Source organism: Camarhynchus parvulus, chromosome 12 (assembly GCF_901933205.1).
Source record: "Camarhynchus parvulus chromosome 12, STF_HiC, whole genome shotgun sequence".
Taxonomy (NCBI): Eukaryota; Metazoa; Chordata; class Aves; order Passeriformes; family Thraupidae; genus Camarhynchus; species Camarhynchus parvulus.
The window spans coordinates 2726173-2748417 of NC_044582.1; the positions used below are offsets into that span (position 1 = coordinate 2726173).

At 42.4% G+C, this 22245-nt stretch overlaps 1 protein-coding gene across 1 annotated transcript in view; it reads right to left on the reverse strand.

The window, feature by feature from the left end:
• ATP2B2 (ATPase plasma membrane Ca2+ transporting 2) overlaps positions 1–22245 on the reverse strand; it is a 386601-nt gene that overhangs the window by 256948 nt on the left and 107408 nt on the right. The window contains 1 exon segment of the mRNA XM_030956513.1: positions 11034–11133. The gene's annotated coding sequence lies outside the window, so the exon portion shown is untranslated.

The following is a 22245-nucleotide window of genomic DNA, read 5'->3' on the forward strand; positions in this document are numbered from 1 at the left end:
ACTCATCACTGACTGGTCAAACTGGGCATGTGTAATCTTGCAGGACTTTTGCCTGGGTTAAATTACAGCTCCAGCCTATAAACAAAGAAAAAAAAAACACTTCCAGCCTATTAAAAAAAAAAACACCAAAAAACACTGCACAGACATGAAACAAAACCCTTAAACTATATTATTCACAGCTTGCATGAAAAATAAGATTAAGATTGTATGTTTTATACACGATTTCTTCCTGCATTGAGAAATATGGATTATTTCTCATTAATCTGCAAGGAACCAAGCCCAGTGTAACAAAGTTTCATTAAATTCACTGCTCATTCAAAGCTGCAATAAACCTTTTTCAATACACTACTGCATTTTGATTGTATATGAGCAAAAGTGCATTTTGTTTCTGTACTTCAGAAATAGTCACACAAATACTGTCACAGTATTTCATTTGCTCATAATACTGAATTTCACAGACTACAGAACAGACTGGCAGCAGCTTCAAGCCAGAAGCCACTGCCATGAAAATGACACGACTGTGACTCAGTGCAAAAGTTTGATCTCTTTTTTTTTTAAATCCCGCTTTATAAAAACATCTGACTCCTCTCTTTGGAAAGTGACCTTCTCTGGTTATCTTTTAGAGCTCCAATGGCACAGCTGTGTTCTCCCTTCCTCCTCCGTCCTTCCCAACCAGTGGCAAAGGACCCCAAACCCCTTTTGGGAGCAGATCCTTCTGCCTCAATGTGTGAGAGCACGAGCAGAGCCTCTCTCCTGCCTGGCTGCAGTTTTAATTTCACTGGAGCTGCTTTGGCTGATTTTCTCTGCAAACATCTGTGACTCCAAGCCAAGTGTGACTTTGGATACTGCCCACAGGATTTCCTCCCTTTCCCACCATCCCTCATCCCTGGGATCCTGCCTTGTTTTTTTCCCTGCTGTATTTTTAAAGCATGTTCTTCCCAAAAAGATCCCAATGACAGTCTGCTGCTCAAGTGTTATGGATTTTTCATTTAAATTGCCAGGTGGAGGAGGGAGATCAACTCCCATTTTCCCATCCATTTCATGTAGAGCTGCATCCAAGATGATGTGAGTACCCCCAAAATAGCTGCTCAAAATGAATCATTCCAACCAGTTTCCAGCTCCTAACAGACAAGGGCTGAGCCACCATCACAAAAACTTAAAATGTCGTATAATGAGAGAGTTTTTTGTGAGCACAACAGGCATTTTGTAAGCAAAGTGAAAAATAAAAATGTAAATTAGGTGCTTTTTAAATTTGTAATATGAAAATTATCTGTTTTACTCAAATTTGACCACAGAAATAACAAAAGTCTCATCATGTACAAAACTGATGGAAAAATAAATAACACCATCACAAGGGTCAAGGCTTCTGCAGCAAAATCCAAGGATTCAAATGAGCCTCCAGATGGGAAACAACTGAAGCTTTTCACAGGTTTAAATCTTGCTGTACCTTGGGGCTGCTGCTGAACTCCAGCAGTGCATGTATGAGCAGGCACACCAACGCCCTGTGTATTCACACACACTCAGCTGCAAAACAATCCAGTGCATTACAGCCCTGGTTGTATCCTCAATATTCAAAGTGTAATGATGATTTGGAGGGGTTTTCTGTTTCTGCCATTTTTCTTTCAGATACAGATTACAATAAATTTTTTTTGCAGGTTCCCCTTTTTTTAATTTTACTCTTTACCCATCCATATCTTACCAAAATTTAATTTAAACTCCATGAAGACAAGATAGAAAATTCTCTGATCCTTAGTAACCTCATTTTTGAACTCTTGCAGTCTCCTCCTTTAGCCTTTGCAATCCCAATTTGCTATCCTTTAGTCTGAAACACTGCAACATTGGGCTGGGGCTGTAATTTGATTGCCTCAGGTTGGTTTTTTCCTTTTCCTTTTCCTTTCCTTGAAATTTCCTTTCCTTTCCATCAGAGGACCCTACCATGGGCTGTTGAGCTGGAGCACTGACCCTTTGTTCTGACAGGACACCTCACTGGCTGCCCATTCACCAGATTTCCCAAAAATCACGACCTGGACTGATGTGTTCGCACAAAGCAAAGCAACCCCACTACCCTGCAAAATCCACCAAGCAACTTCTCTCCACAATTCCCTGAATCATCCCCTAAAAAGGACCCACTCTTAGTGGTTCCAAGCTCTGGTTCAGATGCCACTTCTGATCCAGAAAGTCTGAAACTGGATATGGAGAAAGTTTCCTTGTTAAACTCTCGCCATAAAGAAAGAACCTGCTGCTAGTTCTCCTCAAACGATACATTGCTAATTTTCAAGAATGCTACTTGAGGGGATTTAGGAAAAACTTTAAAAGGCTTATGAGGAAATGAGGATTCAGCAGCTCCCTGAGTCTCTCATGCTCCATGGTCATGTCATTCCCCTAGGAATCACAATGAGGAGAGAAATGCCTGCAGGCCAAAAAGAAGAGTTCAGTTGGGATGGGCACTGCTTAAATTCCCATTTTGGTGCTGTTTCTCCAGCACCACTGACAGAGAGGTTCACAGGGGAGAAGCACCTGCTCCAGCAGGACTGGGCACTCTGGGGATCTGTGGGATGATGGGGAAAGGAAGGATTCCTCAGCAGTGAGGTTTGGAAAAACAAAACCCCAAAGGAAACAACCAAACAAACTCAAAGGCCATCAGCAGAGCAGCCCAGAAGGTGCAGAAGGATGACACCCATTTGGGTCATCCTCACAGCTTTTCCAGCAGTGCCAGGGGTCACTTCATGGCCAGGCTTTTAGGGTTCTCCAGTCTAACACAAATTTCTGCAGACTGACACACTCATCTCCCTCCAAGCTGGAATTTATATCCAGCGGCTCGGTAAGGTTAGAAAGTGTAAAGATAAAAATGCCAATAAAGATTATAGGGGATGATTCTTCTCCTTTTCCCTCAGCTCTCCCCCAGGGCAGTGCTTTCCCAGCAGAATCTGCTGGATCATTGCATCCCAGACAGAGCAGCAGCTTCACCGACGGCGCCGCCTCAGCTCTGCTGCAGAGCTCACCCAGCTGCTCCAGCAGAGCTCAGCACAAAGGAACAAAACCCTTCCTTCCCTCTCCTCCTACTGTGTTTGAGCCACACATCTGCAGTTGCCAAGTTCTCTTTTTGATGCTGGAAATTTACATTTGCCTTCATACACACACATGCTCCTTTTATCACACTCTGATAAGCTCAGTTTTTATCCTCATCCCAGATGATGCTGGTGGGGAGAAGAAACTACCTGCTACAGAGGAGAAGCTGGACAGCTGTTCCTGCAATAAAAACTGTGGGGTTTTTTTTGAAGCTGAATCCCTAAAAATCCATTTAACGGACAAAAACAAGATCCATGTTGGCTTTTATAAAGCCAGGAGCTCATGTAATTTATTCTCTCTTCTTTTTGGGTCTGGGCAGAAGGATTCACAGCACATCATTCCCAGAAGATTTTACAGCGAGTGGCAAACCTCTGCTAAACATTGTCATTTATAAAGAGATACTTGAAATTATAATAGATTCTAAAACAGAGGTGTAAAGTTGCTGCAAATAGGACTAAGAAAATGTTCACCACATTCCAACTATGAAGTTATGATCTCTGCTAAATTCCAGCCCAGCTCAGGTAAGTCACTGATCCCAGCCTTGGCATTTCCAGCGCTCTTTCACTTTAAGGAAAGGGAGGAGAAAACACGACCACAAATCCCAAATAAACCCTACAAAACCCAGCCTTCCACCACATTCTCTCACACTGGATTTAGCATCAGCTCAGGTCAGTGCTGGCTCCAGAACTGGCACTAAATGATCTGGGCCAACAGAAGCTGGAAGCAGCAATTTTCATATTTATCAGAAAATCAAGTTTTGCAGGACAAGTGATGATGATGTGTAAAAGTTCCATAGCAACTAATCAAAGACAAAACTTGAGGAAGCAGCAAAAAGCTCATAATGAAGAAATATATTCCACCACAGGTGGCAGGAAATTGTAGCTACTGATAACAAGTGCTAAGGGGCTCTGGCAAAGAAAGACAATCAGCATAAGCATGAAGGCAAAGTAGTGATAGCACCAATAAAAAAAAGCCTCAGAGCACTCTCCAGAAATCTATGGTGAGAATCAAGAGACAAGTAATAAATTTGCATTTTCTGTAAGACCTTGCATTAAAACACATTCTTAAATACTTTGTGAGTTTCAGGAGCTGGCTGCAGACCATGTGTTGCTTGAGAACATAAAAAGCAAAGCATCACTTCACTGAGCACTGAAGCACCAACATCTGCAGGGAGAGATTATGGGGAAATCTCAAACGAGATTCAGGAACAAGCTGCTCAATCCATCCAAATGGTGCAAAGCATGGAGAAGCCAAAGAATTGAAGGTTTGTTTTTTTTTTTAAATGCTAAATTTATCCCATTAAGATTCCACTAAATTTTTTTGCTCTTGTGTTTTCACATTGTATTTTAATCTCTGCCTGTGCTGTGGAATATGGCAGGACAAGAAAGGGACAAAGCAGGAGCCTGAAGTCAGGGCCAAGCCTGAGGCTGGCCAAGGTGTCCCATCCTGGAGCAGTCACAAACTCCTCTCCAGCTGCATTTGAAGGAATTTCCAGCTCAGGAAAGCCCTGCAGGAAGGGCAGTGGATCACAGAACCCTGCAAAAGCTGGGCAGTAGCAAACACCCATCCAGGATAGGTATTCATATCCCCGGCTCAGATGAATTCTCCAGGGGAAAAATGGATTGCAATGGGAAATGATTGGCTCAGCAAACAGGGAATTCACCCACTGAGCTGCTGTGAGAGAGCACAACTCCTGAATTCAAGGGAATTCCAACAGCCACAACCAAGAGCGGGCAAAACACAGAGCTCAAAGCTGCTAGGCAGCATCTCTGAGCTCAATGCACATTCCAATAAGGACCAGGTGAAAAAAGGAACTTTTGTTTTGTCTAAAAGGAGCTCAGGGTGATTTACTGGCAGTGGAAATTGGAAAAGAGAGGAAAGAACACCAAAGTCAAGGAGAGACTTCCCAGCACCCAGGAAAGCAATAAAATCAGCTAAGGGGGGGAAAAAATCCCCTATCCAGACTCTGCTCAGTTTCTCCATTAAAAAGGGAAATTTAACACGGAAATGCCAGAAAAAGTGGAGGAATCAGCAAAGCAGGCTCAGGTGGGGTCATGTAAGGAAAAATTCACTTTTCCTTGGGATCAAAAGACTTAAACTATGCAAAAAGGAAATGCTTCTCTCTGCCTTTCAGGAGTGAACTTGTACAGTGTAGAATGCTCTGAGTGTCAAGGAAGGCTTGGCACATATCCTTTGAAATAGAGTGTGAATAAAGACAAATGTTAACACACTCCTTTGTGAGATTTGATTTCTACATATTAGCATCTGAATTGTACTGAGCCCTCTGTGTGTGTCACATTAAGAAAATTCCCATTTCTATGCTCTGCATTAGGAGAAACCTGCAGAAATGTGGGCTCCAGGAAGAGCCAGAAGGCAGTAAAAATCCAGAAACACACCTACAAACCCTGTACCATCAAAGAGCCTGCCAAGGAAAACCCTAAAGCACAAACAGCACACAGGAATTTCCCTTTGGGGGCAGCAGCTCCTTATCAATCACAAGCAATTTATTGATATCACCAAGGATTGCTCCCAAGTCAGGAGGAATTTCTCCTTTGCAGCTGCTCCCTGGAGCACTTTGTCTTTCCTCAGAGAGGGAAATGTGTCCAACATCACCTGCAAGGAGCTCCCATTGTGCCCACAGAGGTGGCCAGTGCAGAAATTCTGAAAATTCCTTTTTTCAAAAAATTACTGAGCAGCACCCCAGAGAAACACTCAGAAAACACAATTAACACTTCCTGACAATCCTCAAAGCAGCTCTTTTGGTGACAGTGAAGTAAATCCACTAAAAAAAGCAGGAAAAATAAATATCTTCAACATGCAAAACTAATATATATATATATATTTAAAACTACAATAAAATGAATACTATAAAAGTAGTTTCATTGCTATGAGCTCTTATCTTTTGAGTTACATTCAATATTTCCAAAGATTTTTAAATCAGAAAAGTGCATAAAAAGCAGTAAGAAGGAAAAAAAAATAATGATACAGTAATTAGTAAGAGAGTATTAAAATGTGATTTAAAGAATAAAATCTTTCAAACTTGTCTAAATGTGCAAGAAAATTCCATAGAAACTTTACTTGCTGGACACGGCAGGAATTATCCTGCCTGGCTCCCACAGCCACACAGAACTCAAACCAGGGCCAGGCTGTCATTTATAAACTGATATAAATCAAATGCATTTTCTCCTGTCCCTTGAGCAGGCACTGAAGTCTCACCTGACTTTTCCCCCCCAAAACTGCTCAATTCCTTGGAATCCTGGGGAGCACAAATGCTCTGTTCCCTCTGCCAGAGAGGGAAGGAAAAGCAGCCCCTGACTCTGAGGCTCTTTGCCATTTTTAACAGTCACACCAAGACAGGTGAGAATTGCTTAAATCCCAGGGTAACACTCATTAATTAGAAAATTAACTGACATTACGTAATAACTTCATGTTAATCTGTCCGAGAGGTTATTTGAACCAAACACACAATACAGAATTCAGCAGGAATATATTTAAATTTTTCACGTTTGGTTTTTTTTTTTAATCCTAATTTGATTCCATTAAGATTCCATTAATTTTTTTTGCTCTTGTGTTTCCACATTGTATTTTAATCTATTGCTCAGGAGTCTGATGGGATGTTTAGACAATAAAACACATGGAGAGGTTTGCACAGCCACGCTGGGCAGCCTCAGAGGGCCACAGTTCCCATCACCTTTAAAACACAGATAAAAATCCATATTTTTCTAATGCACTTCAAGATCTACTGGTGAGAACCCCATGCAAGAACTCCTGTCAGCTGTTACCCTCTCACTGAGTATGGTTATGTTGGAATATTACCCTTCCTGACCTCTGAAAATAACATAAAATTGAAATGAAGCAGTAATTGTATGATTATAAATGTCACTAACATCAGACAGTAGGGAAAGACTAATTAAAGGAAGTTTGCTCTTCAAAGGATGAAGAGTTCAGATTCATTCACAGATATTTATATATTTAATTTAGTTGTGCACAGAGAAGATGAATGCACAGGTAGCTCTAGGGAAGAGCTCAGATTCATTCACAGATATTTATATATTTAATTTTGTTGTGCACAGAGAAGATGAGTGTGCAGGTTTTTGTAGGTACAGATCTGCTCTGCTTCTGCACAAGCCCTCTGAGGAGCATCATCACATTCACAAGTGCCAGAAAAAGGAACAGGCTCTTCTTCCCCTTCAAATGCAGGGACAGAAGTGGCACAGAAGGACGGAAGGAAGGACGGAAGGAAGGACGGATGGATGGATGGATGGAATCCATGGATGGATGGATGGAATCCATGGATGGATGGATGGATGGAATCCATGGATGGATGATGGATGGATGGATAGAATCCATGGATGGATGGATGGATGGAATCCATGGATGGATGGATGGATGGATGGATGGAATCCATGGATGGATGATGGATGGATGGATGGAATCCATGGATGGATGATGGATGGATGGATGGAATCCATGGATGGATGATGGATGGATGGATGGAATCCATGGATGGATGTATGAGGGATGGACGGAAGGAATCCATGGATGGATGGATGATGGAGAGATGGAGGGATGGATGGAGGATGGACAGAATCCATGGATGGATGGATGGATGGATGGATGGATGGATGGATGGATGGATGGATGGATGGATGGATGGATGGACGGATGGACGGATGGATGTCTCTGACATCACACCTGCAATCCAGGCTTTGCTGACATCTCTCACTGTTTGGGATGAGCTGCTGGGTAATTTGTGCTGGGAACTGCAGTGAGGGGAGCCCCATGCTCGGCTGTTTGCCCCCGTGGAGGTGGCAGAAGTGACAAAAGCTGTTTGCCAAAGGTTTCCTCACTACTGGGAAAGTCTCAGTGGCTTCCCAGTGCCCTGCAATTACAGGCCAGGAGAGGAAAGCAGGTGCAGCTACACAAGATAAAACCATTCCTTCAGCTTTCCATCCCCAGTTCCAGCTGGCATTTCAGTGCTGAGCAGCACAGAAATAACAGCACAGCCCAAAGCATCTCCTTAATAACTCCAATAAATCACAGGGATGACAGAACAAAACCAGGAAGGAGTTCACATGGGAACATCTTTGGGAGAGGACAACACCTGCAGCTGCCTTGGAGAAGAGCAAATCCTTGTGAGCTCCTGGGCTCAGCAGACACATTCCCAGAGCATTCCCTGAGCACTGGGACCTCCTGGCTCTTGTCTACAGCGCCTGCCAAGGTCTGACCACAGCAGGTGCTTCATGTTCATCAGTGCAAACAGAAACCCCTTCCATGTGTGCAGCCTCAGCTCTGGCTGGGAGGGAAGTTAAACTGAGGAATCCAGGGATTCAGCCCATTTTACCCTGGAATGGGATGGGAGAGGCTGAAGGCTCTAGGAAGGTTTGTTTTGGGAGGTTACAATATTTTTCATCTCTACAAGCTCACTGAACTGTGTGGTTGTGCCTGGCAGCTTGCCTTCCGCAACAGGAACTGAAACTATTATACTGAGAAATAGAGAAAATTACAGTATTTCAAACTCTGCTTATTTCTCTGGAAAAAAAAAAAAAAAAGGACAAAAACCTCGGGAGGCTTTTTTTTTTTTTAATAGCTGAATGAATAAGAAAGTTCCCTCTCTAGTAAGTCTGTTTTTGCTTTTCAGTCTCTAACAGACATTTAAATGTCTGACAAATAGATTATAGACTACTTGTTTTAAGAGTTGGGGGGGGAAATGAAGCTCAAATCTGTATTACTTTGAAAGACAAGCACAATATTCAATATTTGGTCTGCACAGCTTGTGGCACCTACTAAAACCTTCATTAAAGCCCCAGTGACAAACTGCTGCTGTCAGGGAGAAGTGATGCTGAGCACTCTGCAATATTTGATGGTACAGTTGCCCACACAGTCATTATGACCATGTTTTCATTCTGCTCTATACTGAAAAAATATAGGCACCCATTAGAACATTTTGATGGAAGTTGGGTTGGTTTTAGCTAAAGGAGCCCATCAAATATTTACATGGAGGTGAGGACTATAGGTGCACTCATCACCTGAGTGGAAATCCCATCTGGAAATCAGCAGTGGAAAAAGAGAGCAAACCTTTGAGTAGTTTCTCTCCACATTTACATTACATAATATTTTGAATACATTAAATCTGTGCAAGTGCCACTTTGTATAATATAATTATTTTTATCAACTTCCTAACACAACAGTTGTTTCAGGTTTTTCAATGTACAATACAGAAAAATTAATCTAAAAGAAGTTTGTGCAGTATTCTGCAGAGCAGCTACGCAGAACTTAGGGCTCTGATCTATGGAGAGTTTCCTTCACTACCCACAGAAAACCAGCAAAGCCTTTTAATCTGAGTTACTCATTTCTTTGTGCTTCTCCTATTGAGCTTTAAGTCTGTTCCACACACATCATAGGAGAGGGAGAGTTCTGTCAGCAAACATCCAAAGCAACAGGGTGCAATTGTTATCTTTCTGCTCTCCATGTTTACTTGTTGAAAAAAGAGTGTAATTCTCTCTCTTCCCTGATAACTTGCTAATAATCTCAATATTTTTGGAATATATTTATTCTTATCATAAAGAAAATTTGCTCAGACATCTCCTTGCAATCATAAAAATGAATACTAAGCTTATACTTCACTCTACAAAATTCTATTTCACAGTTAATACTTACTAATTTTTCTTTATTTGTTCTACTATTTCATAAGCCCAAAACTCACTTGCTGGTGAATGCTATTTTCCCTTTTTTTCTCTAATAGTTTGACCATTATACCTCATTTTCCCTCCTTGGTTAATGAACCTTCAGCAACAAGAGAGGTAACAAATGAAAATACAGATTGCACATGCATTGTGTCACCACTTGCAAGTTACTAGAATCACCTGCTATTCAAGAGAAAATTCAGAATAAATACCAGCTTGTACAAAACAGTGGAATTTTTATACAATCAGTGGCAGTTGGGCAAAGCCATTTTAACAAGATTATGAAGATCAGCCAACCCAGCCTGCCTGGCTTTCAGTGCAGTTATAACTAAAGAAAAGCTGGAGATAATGTGGTGCTGCCCCACGCCTAACAGCACTGGCTGGATTCCTGCTCATCTAAGCAGAACATCCTGTAAATGTATGGCTTCAAAATTTCATAATTAAACCCCCTACCACCTGGTTACAGAAATTAAAGTCTCATCATTGCTAAGGCAGAGCATCTTCACACAAGTGAAAAATGTTAAATTAGATACACACCACACCAAACACGGTGACAAATGTATCAGCACTCCACCTGGATCTAATAATTTTATTAAGCTGAGCTTATAAAACATGGCTCATGCTACAGATAAAAAAAAATAATTAAGCCATGCACTATTACTGCTGGAGCTTTCATTTCTGCATCCCCACACTTGCATTCCAGGCTATAAGTGATACTTTATCTGAGAAATTCTAGTTTGAGTAAAATTAAGGTTTTGCCTTATGAGGAACAAATTTATAATTGTGGGGAAAAGCCTGTCTACATCAAGTACAGAGGAAGGATTATTTAGTCCAAATCCCAGGGTTGGGGGCAGTGGGAGAATGCAGAACTCTGCCAGAGGAACCTGTCTGCAGAGGGGCCAACTCCTCCTGCACCACTTCCATGCTGGGATTCGGCATCTCCTGGCACAACCCATCAGCAGTGCACTCCAAACAGTTTGTCACATTCCCTGATCCCAAATGTCACACAGCACAACGTACAGAGACAGCAGATTGATCTTCCTAGCCAAGGGAACCTCTCCTTAAACAATTAAGAAATGTAAAACCATCACAACGTGGGGAAAAAAATCTCTGGTAAAGTGAATAGAGCACGTCTGGTCCTTGGCCGGCATCACCAAGCCAAAATTCAAGATTGTCTTTACCAAAAAAGTGAATTCCTCAAGAATGTTCCAGAATTTCTATGAAGTTACAACAGTAGATTTTTCATTTGAGGGAGGAAAAGAAAAAGAAGCAACTTACAGTTGTCTTGTAAAAACAAGCAAGTGCCTCATGAACAGGGTTCTGAGTCACATAACCAGCTGGGTCTTCTCCTGTTGGCTAATCAATCTTGATTTCAAAACTGGAAGAAAGAAAGAAGATAATTAGACTTGACAAACCCCAGAGAATTAAGCAAATTAATAGAACAAACAAGGATTGATCTAAAGGATGCCCCACAGGGGAAACAGATCCAAGAGCAAACATCCAGTGTCATAAATAGTTAGGGACATCTTGCAGTAAAATCAAGTGATTAAAAAGTTCCAACTCTGTGACCAAAGATGTGAATTAAAAGCTCAAAAACACAGCCCCAGTGATATCTCTTTTACCCATTTATCAGAGCTGTAGCACTCTGGCCCCTCATATTTGTAAATAAATGTGATTTTTAATGTTTCTGGAGGCTGAAAACTCCATGTGTGCTGTGTCTGTGTGAGAGGGAAAGGCCAGCAGAGAGGGGAGACATTCCCCTGCTTTTCCTTGCATGACACAAGAACTTGGAAGGGAATAATTGAGAGGTCTTAGGGTCATCACAGAGATGTCATGGTGAATAAGTGACATTCTGGCTGCTTTCATAAGGAGATTATGAAAGCCTCCCTGCTCAAGAAGGTGCAGGGAATGACAGGCAAGGAGAGGCCCTCCTTGGACAGGATGTGGGAACACATCCTTGCACTGTAAGGACAGACAAAAATTAATCTGTTCTTCATGTTTTGGTACTAAAAGGGAGTGTTGTGCTCCAGCAGGATGCCATGTCTGACCCAAGCGCAGAATTACATTGGGTTCCTCTGGTGTCAAACCTCAGCATCTGGCAGAGCTGGAGGGACACTCCTGGGAGAGCAAACATCCACTTCTGCCTCATGAGTTCCAGCTAATGATCAATTCATCACACCCCTCAGTAAATCATGTTTGGGTTCAGCTTGCAAAAACGGGATTGTTTAAGGCCCTTTGAACAGCATGTGAAAACATCTTTCATTATAAATGAGGATTTCCCTGCAGACACCAGTAGGATCACATCTGCTTCATCTTGGATTAGCATAAAGGAGTGACTGTCCCCATGCTCCTGCCACTGTGCCAGCTCTGCCAGGTTTGGCACGTCATGGGCTTTATTCAGCCTCCACCTTGTGCCCAAATGAACATTCCAACTATCCAAACACATTTCAGTTCCATATTGATGGCATTTGTTTGAGGTAGAGCAACATCACTTAAATATTCTTACTCTAATTTAGCTCAGTTCAGTTTGTGTAATTTACCTGGGACTCCCAGGACACGGACACCATTCCTTTGTAAACCACATTTCAAATGTATTGTGAAGGTTAACGCACAACACAGAGTTCCAGGACCACACAATATCCCCAAGGCTTCCTCTCCCCTCATGGCTGTGGAAATCAGTGGGAGCTGATTTTGGAGGATGGAAAGATGGAGCAGCCCAGGGAAGAAGCACTCAGAGGTGAGTGCTTCTGAGAGGTTGGACACGCCCCAGCCAGGTCTGGGACCCCAAACCCTCTGCCTTGGGCTGAGCAGGGCAGGTGAGATACTGCCCCAGCCCTGGGCCAGCACAGGAGGGACCTGGAGGAGCCCAGAGGAGGCTCCAGGATGAGCAGAGGACGGAGCAGCTCCAGGATGAGCAGAGGATGGAGCAGCTCCAGGCTCCAGGATGAGCAGAGGATGGAGCAGCTCCAGGATGAGCAGAGGATGGAGCAGCTCCAGGCTCCAGGATGGGCAGAGGATGGAGCAGCTCCAGGATGAGCAGAGGATGGAGCAGCTCCAGGCTCCAGGATGGGCAGAGGATGGAGCAGCTCCAGGCTCCAGGATGGGCAGAGGATGGAGCGGCTCCAGGCTCCAGGATGAGCAGACGGATGGAGCAGCTCTGCTGGGAGGAAAGGCTGGCACAGCTGGCATTGTTCACCTGCACAGGAGAAGCTCTGGGGTCACTGAATTGTGGCCTTGCAGGGCCTGGAGGGGCTGCAGGGAAGGTGGAGAGAGATGATTTACAAGTGACAGAACATGGGGAATGGCTTCACACTGGCAGGGCAGGGTTACATGGGACATTAGGAAAAAAATCCTTCCCTGTGAGGGTGGGCAGGCCCTGGCACAGGTGCCCAGAGCAGCTGTGGCTGCCCCTGGATCCCTGGCAGTGCCCAAGGCCAGGCTGGACAGGGCTTGGAACACCCTGGGATGGTGGAAGGTGACCCTGGCCATGGCAGGGGTGGAATGAGATGATCTTTAAGGTCCCTTCCAAGCCAAGGCAGCCTCTGATGTGACTCTGTGCTATTTAACGCCAAGGGATGCACAGCCTTGCCCTGCCCCACACACTGAAGGAGGAACACACTGAACCTGCCTGCTACAAACAGGAACCTTTGGAGGATCCAGTCTGAAATCCCAATCTCAAGACCCTGTCTACCAAAGAAAATAAGACTTTTGGTACAGGTTTCTAACCAAATACTTACTATCAGGCTGTACCACCAGGTGGCAAGATTGCAAAATAAAGGAAATTTTAAAATTGTTCCTAAAACCCATTCAGCCAGGGCTGCTTCAAGGACCCCTGGCTGGGCCATGGTGATTGTTTTGGGAGGACCTGGGCAGGTATTCAACATGTACCCACATGGGTCTGTAAAATAAAGTATTTTAAGTTTTCTCTGTCACTCCTCATGTAGTCAACAGTCAAATGCAACAGGAGATTCCCAGTACATGAAAAAGGAAATTGTGGCCACCAGCTACACTCCTGTGAAGAACTTGGTTTTCCCACTGTTTTCATCCTCTTTCCCTGATAACCAGTTTAACCTTTTCAAAAGAGCCTAAAACCTGACATGACTGCTGGGAACCACATAAAAAATGGGAATATGACTCAAAAAGATTAATAAAATTAATCCCATTGCAAAGGGAGAGTGAGGACTTTACACAGAGTGTACTTACAATCATTTGGGTAATTTGCCATATATTTTCATTTATCTGGTTATATCCCAATTATCTATAAACCAAGACACAGTTCTAAGTTCTACACTAAAGGTGTGCCACAGACACATGAGCTCAGTTTAAAGGGCTGAATTTTATAATATGTTATTTTAATTTAAAATTTAGGGATAATATAAATCTCCACTAACAACTTGGGAAACTCTCTCTCTAATTCCTTGCCCCTAGATCACAAAGGATGCCATGTGAGCACCCAGTCCACATTATGTGATTTATTTATATCTAAACACACACATAAATAACAGGCTATAAAATATTAGTAAAGCTAATACTGGTAACCACACCAAGCTGGTGAGAAACTCTACCTGATCCTGAGATATGCAACACAAAAGAAACAATGATTCCAGAAATAGTTTAGGGACTTTTTCCCTTCCATTTGTAGCCTTGCACCTGCTCCATAACACACAGCTACACTTCACAGATGCTTAAAATATTGTCATTATCCCTGGAGCTAGAAGAAATTAGGTAGGTGTAAAATAATCAGAATGTCAAGCACATTAAATGTCAAGCATAAATAAGAACCAAAATTGGAATCTTTCAAAGATGCTGGTACTCCCACAGTTGGGCAAAAAGTGTTAACTTCAATAACTGCCACCATTTGGGACTTGTATTATTATACAAACCACAAAATTCTCTGCCTTAATGGCATCAGCTTGAAAGATGATTTGGCATTAGAAAGTAGAAGTAAATGTTACCCAAAACATCAAGAAAACTTCCTGCCCCAAAATAGATTTTTATTTGAGATTCTTCAATTTAAACACTCCAGGGTATTGAAATTAAAAAGAGAAATAAAAAATCCAAAAGGCTTTGCAGGAGAAGGGAGGGATGAGTAATACACGAGCCTGTGTTACATGAGATGGCACCAAAAATATAAACTGCAAAATAAACTGTCGAGTTATGTTCCTTCAACCAATAAAACAAAATAACTTCTTCAATCACCTTTTAATTCCATAATCCAGTCATCATGAAAATTAAAATCAAGCACTCTTTCCCTAGTGAATATATACTAACTAAATATTTTAAAGTGAAGAGACCTAAAAATTAAATTAGATTGGAAATTCTTTCAAGAGAGATTTGCTTTCATCTAAGTTCATAGAATCTCAGCATAAAGTCCAGAAATCTAAACTGTAGTTAATTAAAATTTAAGCTTGAAAAAAATATATTAAAACAAAGCACACCATGCCATGCTTAGAAAGCAGCACCTATTTTGAAATGTCCAATGAAATCCACACAAGGGTTTGGGGTTTTTATTGTCTGGAACCAACATCTCCTTTCCCTTCCACATTTCCTATTTAACTTTCTATTTAAACCACACGACCAAAGCAGCTTTACAGGAGATTCAGAGCTTGGGAATGGCTTTGCTTTGAGGGCTTCAGATGGGAAATTCCCTGGAAAAGTCTGGGGCCCTGGAGAAGCCCATGGAGAAGCCATGAGCCCATCACAGAGATGTTCCCATGGCCAGAACACAAAATCCTGACTATTTAGATGTTCACGTGGGAGAGATTCACACTCTTGGACAGAGGCAGGATGGAAACTTTTCTCATCCTTTCAGCCTTGGGGCAAGAGCTCTTCTCTTTCTGGGGAGAGCTGGAGCAGGATCACTGGACTGACAGGAGGATCCAGAGGAGCAGGGCTGAGGTCAGAGGAGCATTTGGCCCCAGCCAGAGGAACCAGCCCAGGGGAGCAAGGACATGGATCTGATTTGCAGCAAGAGAGCATCAAGGTTAGAGCACCTCCACAGACCCTGAGGAGGGAAAACATCCCAAGGAGCTGACCTTTAAAACCACAACCTTCCTGTAAAGCTCCAGAACACCCCACACACATCATACCTCACCAGCATGGGCTGGGCATCACATTTCTGGAGCCTGAGAGAAAACACTCAAACTCACAAACTTCTCCAAGTTTACAATGAACTGATGGAATTAGGGCAAGACAGATTTACTCCCCTGCTTCTCTGCACTGCTTGGGACTTGCTAACATGCACTGCTAGGATTACCATGCCAGCTTAAGCCTCTGCTTCAAATCCCAAACTAACAAGAAAATACAAAGTATAAAGGTATTAATAACTGGAGTTTAAATTACATTAAAGGCTTTGTTGGCTTTCTTCTTTGCCTTATTAAATAGTAAGAAAATAGAAAAAACAATCCAAAATTTTATAAGTAAAATGAGGCAGTGCCATATAGGTGAGCACTCTTCCTTAGGGGCTTATCTTCTTCTGAAAATAACATTTTCTCTTCCTAGAGAGTACTGTTATCCAGCCACAGACTCAGGCAACTGAAGTACGTGTTCACATTTAAAAAAAATAATAAAATCAAATCCTCTTCATGTTCAAGATCACTCTCTAAAGCACTTACTCTATAAAAAGAAATGTGAGAGAGTACATACACCTGATTTATTTCAGGAGCCAAACAAAAATAACAAGAGTGCCACCTATCCTTCATTAGGAATAACAGAACTTCCTGTGGACTGACCTTGCTGCTAAAAACCCTGCACAACAAAACCTGACAGCTGAGAACATATAAAACTCTCCATCTGGGCAGAAACTTGGAGGAAAAAAATCCAAAGGAGTGTTGCATGGAAAAGCAGGATTAAAAAGAAATACAGGAGGAGGAGGAGGGCTTGGGGAAAAATAAACCTGTTAGGTATCAAAAGTATAAAATCCAAAAGATTAAACCCAGGAAAACTCGGGATGTTTTACAGCTTGAGGCCACATTTAGGGTTTCAGTAATGACTTTATGAAAATCAGTTTGTGTGTAACATGCAAGGAGAAGCAAACTTGGTGTAGAAGAAGCTGCTGTACAGAGGCAGCAGCTGCCACTGAACAGGAGACAGGGAATATTTATCCAGTGCAGACAACTGGAGCAGCAGAGAGAGGTGGGAGGGTCATTATTTTCTCTTTTTTTAAGTTATAGCAGATATAGAAGTATTACATACTATATTATATAGTAATATATTCTATATATTGCTCATACAGATGAGCAATCCCAGCACCTATACCAGGAAAATAAAAAGAAATTATTGCACCTAGTGATAAACACATAAATATATTTATTATATAAAATAATTATAAATATATCTAAATATATGCATTTGTATTTATATAAATATAGATATTATTGTATATGTTTTAAAGTTTTATTTAATTATATCTATATATGTATTAATATGTATAAATAAAAATAATATATTTTGGCATTATAGATTACACATTATGTATATAATTATATAATATTATATAGTAATAAAATTTATTAATTAAAAAAATAAAAGTTTTCCTTTTTGGTAAAGGGAAGTCATGGCTCACAACCTGCTACATGTGATGAGGGAAAATCCATATATCTGCATCCATTAAAATCCAATAGATATTTGTAGGCTTTCCAAACTGCCTCCCACAAAAGGAGTCACATGAAAACTAAGGCACTATGAGATAATACAGAAGGCCTTTGCTTTTCAGAAAATATCTGGTGACAATATCTGGGGAACCAGAGCTCAGTTCTCCCTGCAGGGCTCTCCAGGGAATGTGAACTGGAAAAGGGAAGAGCAGCAGAGCCAAGGGAAGGGGCAAAGTTCTCCCTGTGAAGTGAGGAGGGGCAGCCATGGAGCGCAGTGAAAAGACCTTTCCAGCTGCAGGTGGACATTAAGGCAGAAGATGAATTTCAGCACAAGTCCCCATAACACAATAAACACCTGAAAAACCCAAATTTACTACATTTACTGCTCAAATAGGGGAGCTCTGAGCTGATCCCCTCCCCAGAGAAGTGAGGCTGGAATAAAATAGTGACATAAAACATGGCCTGACACGGGACAACATCCCTCCCATTTTCACACAACCACACAGAGCAAAAAACAGTCAAATCTTTGTCACCTCTCCTGTGGAGACAGCCTGGAGAAGGCTCCAGGGAGGGCCCAGAGCCACTTCCAGGGGCTCCAGGAGAGCTGGAGAGGGACTGGGGACAAGAGGGAAGGGTTTCAAACTGACAGAGGGCAAAGGTAAATCAGATATTGGGAAAGAATTCCTGGCTGTGAGGGTGGGCAGGCCTTGGCACAGGTACCCAGAGGAGCTGGGGCTGCCCCTGGATCCCTGGCAGTGCCCAAGGCCAGGCTGGATGGGGCTTGGAGCACCCTGGGATGGTGGATGGTGGAGTGCGATGTTCTTTAAGGTCCCTCCTGACCCCAACCACTCCTAATGCACAATCCACTGCCTGTAAGTTGGTCAGAAACCTCTCGAGGATGAAGCAGTATTTTTAAAATCAAGTGGACAGCCAATGCTGACAGCTAAACAATCATCTGCACTAAATTTCCCAGGAAATTGAGGTGTGAGACACCAAGCTCCAGGAAGCATTGCTTGCCAAGCAGATCTTCCTCGGAGACATGACTTACAGGATAAACAAAATGCAGTGTCGTGTTGGAAAGTAATGGAGGTTACCTCAAACCTGTCAAAATTCACAACTTCAACCTCCCCTAAAGTATTGCAACTGCTTCACCGTAGGAAAAAGGTGGGAAGGAGTCCAAATGAGAGCTGCAACCTCTCCAAAGAGCACAATGTGAACTCAAATAAAAATCACTCCATCAAGCTCCCCAGCAGAAGCTCCACAGTGAGAAGCCCTTATGGGCTGATTTACACATAAACCAGCAAATGATGGTTTATCTATGGAGGGAGCTTTGCTCCAGTGGTTTATATAATATCACTCCCTAAGTATAATTACACCTATATAATCAATCAGGGGCTGTATGTTATTTTACTCTTGTACAGCTCTGTTTGGAATCCCATCCAAGACATTTAAAATTGTACTCCAGTTACAGCTTAAAAAAATCTGCTGTATGGTCTCATCAGAGAAGTTTCAGAAGGATGCTATTAATAAGTATTGAGACAAATACAAAGAATGGCAAAAAAACAGAAGTGTGAAAAATATTTCCCATTAACATGTGCATATGGTTTCACTCAAAACAAATTTTCTTGCAGGAAACATGTTTATATAACAACATTAAGTTGTTACATTACCAAACTGGCTGTAAGTTTATAATGGGGCCATTTTGATTTAGACACCGTAAAAATATCAGCTGGAAGGCAAAAATTTCGAATGGATATGGAAATAATGGAAGTAAAGTCCTGGAGGACAACTATTTGAGAGAAAAATGATAAAGACAAAAGAAACAAAGCATTGTTTCTGAGCTCTGATGCCAAAAGCCCAAGGAAAAAGGAGGGAGATTGGGATTCAGCCTCTACCTCACACAAAGATGTTTAAGACAGTTCCATTAATTGCTGCCAGTGCAGTTAATCTTAAACTCTTTCTGCAAACTTTCAGTTTTAAGTGATTTTGAGAAGCTCATCAAGCAGCAGGGGCCACCTGTCCCCAGGCATTGTTTGAGCACCCAAGTCCTTGTCAGCCTTACCAAAGCATTATTTGAGTAGCCAGCTGCAACAGGATTTTTAAGCAATTTTTAATCCAGCTCCATGCTTGGATGAAATAAACAATTTGTATAGAAGATTCTGTTGTAAATGTCATTTTTTTTTTGGCATTTAGTTGCTTTTGGGATCTGGATTAGCTTTCATGCTCGGCAGGACTGAAGCGGAACCGATACGTGATAATGCTAAAAATGTAATAATGCAGGAATTTCTATGTGTGAGCATTAACAGGAGAGACTCACCCAGGGAAACGACCCAAACTCTGTGAGTTCAATACTTCTCATGCACCAGAGGAGAGACCAACACAGGCCTGGTATGAGCATCCCCATCCTGTGAAAGTTGGAGTTACTTCTGATGGAGGAACAGAACTCCCACAGCTGGGCTGGTTGGGTGGGGAGCCCTGGCACAGGGTGCCCAGAGCAGCTGTGGCTGCCCCTGGATCCCTGGAAGTGTCCAAGGCCAGGCTGGACAGGGCTGGAAGCCACCTGGGATGGTGGAAGTTGTCCCTGCCCATGGATGGGGTGGCAGTGGATGGGCTTTAATGTCCCTCCCAAGCCAGGGAAGCTCAGGGGTTTTTAAAGGCACCTCCCTGCTTGGACAGGTGAAGCCCAGAACCACATGGCTGGTGTTTAAAGCCCTGCCCTGAGGTGCTAGCCCAGCTTTGTAGCAGTGGAATTCTGCAGTTTATGGCAATTAAGGAAAGAGCAGGTGGGAAAACGAGGCAGTGGCTGGGTAGCAGGAATGTTCTTGGAGCTGGGGATGGGAGGAAGCACAATGGCACACCCACGCTGCTCTGGGCAGAGTGACTCTCTCTTTGGGGAGGCAGGGATGCTAAGAAAAAGTCAAAGAGAGAAAACTCTTCAGGAGGAAAAGCTGATGCACAAACCCTCCCAGCAGGTGTTCAGTGGTGGGAGAAAGACAGGTGCTCTCAGCATTGTCTTCTGCCACGGGTAAATGAGATTGCAAGAGTATTTTTCATTATTTTCAGAGATTGAGAGGATAAATATGAAACCAGTGTGACAACCTGTTACTCTGGGAGACAAAAGGGGTACATTTGTCAGCAGCTATATGTGTACATTATCATTTCAGAAGTGACACATTAAATACGGATTATTATGCTGGGAAGGAGCAGCACCATCCTGCAGCACCATCCATATCGAAGCCTTGCAGGAGGGCATCTGAGTAACTGCAGTCAAAAAATCATAAGGAAAAATCCAAACCCATTATATTCAGTATTTATACTTGTTGATCACATTAAATATTTACTCTTTGCTCTCTGATTTGAAAATATCAGATGCAATGCTTGTTGCTTCTTATCTAGCAAATACATAAGAATAAAAATAGATAAGATAAATCCCTCAATAGCACCCAGAGCAGCTGAAGAAGAAGGACAGACTCTCCATGTATATAAGAAGAAGCAGGCAGAAAACTCCTCATCTCCCTCCAACTCCAGTCAAGGGAACTGAAAAGGCCACTTGGAGGAGGGAGTCCCACATGAGCTGATTTGCTCTGTGGATTGCTGTCACTGTCATATTTTCTGAAAAATCCCCTTGCCCAGGATTCTACTCCTGGGAAGCTGAGAAGCCTCAGAGGAAAAGGAAAAACAATAATTATCTCATTTTGCTTCTCCTGTGTTTTGCTGCTTTGGAATGTGGTTTGGAGATTGTTTGATTGGTTTCATGTGAATTGTTTTGACTTAATGACCAATCACAGCCAGCTGTGTCAGGACTCTGGAAGGAGTCATGAGTTTTCATCATCATTCTTTGCAGATTTCTGTCTGTATCCTTTCTCTACGCTTTAGTATAGTTTTAGTATAGCATTCCTTTAATATAATATCATAAAACAACAAATTAGCCTTCTAAGAACATGGAGTCAGATCCATCAATTCCTCCTTCATCCTGGGGACCCAGAAAACACCACAGATTGCAGGAAGGGTTTGACACCATTTCCCTGGAAAAGCAGGGCACTCTCCCAGCCCTGAGCATCAGCACCCTCCCAAAGAGCTGAGAGCTCACCCATGCTCAGAGTCAGCCCAGAGTGCCCCTGGCTGTGGTGCTTTTCCAGACTCTGCCACCGCGGGTGTCTAAAGCAGCACATCCTGGGCACTGCGGCGCCAGCAGTGTGTGAATAACTGTGATAGATGAGTTTAAAACGTTCTCTGCAAAGCTTCCTTGAGACCAAGGCAGTTTTCATTGTCTCCTCCCTCTTTGCAGCCATTTCTGTGTGCTCTGCAACTCTGCAGCCCTTCTTTCCCTCACACAATTACCCAAAGCCACCAATAAAGCCCCAACTGCTCAGTGAGCTGCTGCAGATTGCTGAATGATGGCCTTGCACAAAGCTCATCAGCCTGACTTGGATATTGCAATCACCAATAATCATTTAGATATTTCATGCAAAATGCCATCCTATTCCTCTCTCAGAATTACCAACCTTCAAAATCTCCTTCCTAAGCCCATCTGAATCAGTCAGAAATAATGGGTTCATTTCTTTCCAATTAATTCAACCTGGCTTAGGAAAAAAAACCCCACATTTTATTTGCCTCTGGAACAGCAGCAGTTCCAGATTTCTTGTACTTGAGTATCTGTACAATTAATAATACTTGCCCAAATGTCTATTCCTTTAAAATTAGCACCTAAAATTAAAAAAAAATCTTCCATATCCTGCAGGATTTCCTTATCTGCTTAACTCCTCAAGGGTTTGCTGTAAATTAGGTGAAGAAATCTAATAATGGGGCATATGAAAAAAATAACCCTCCTGACCTTGTTCCAGGAGGAAAAGATTTTTAAAAGGTACAGGCAAGGTACAAAAAGTCACACTGGGAGC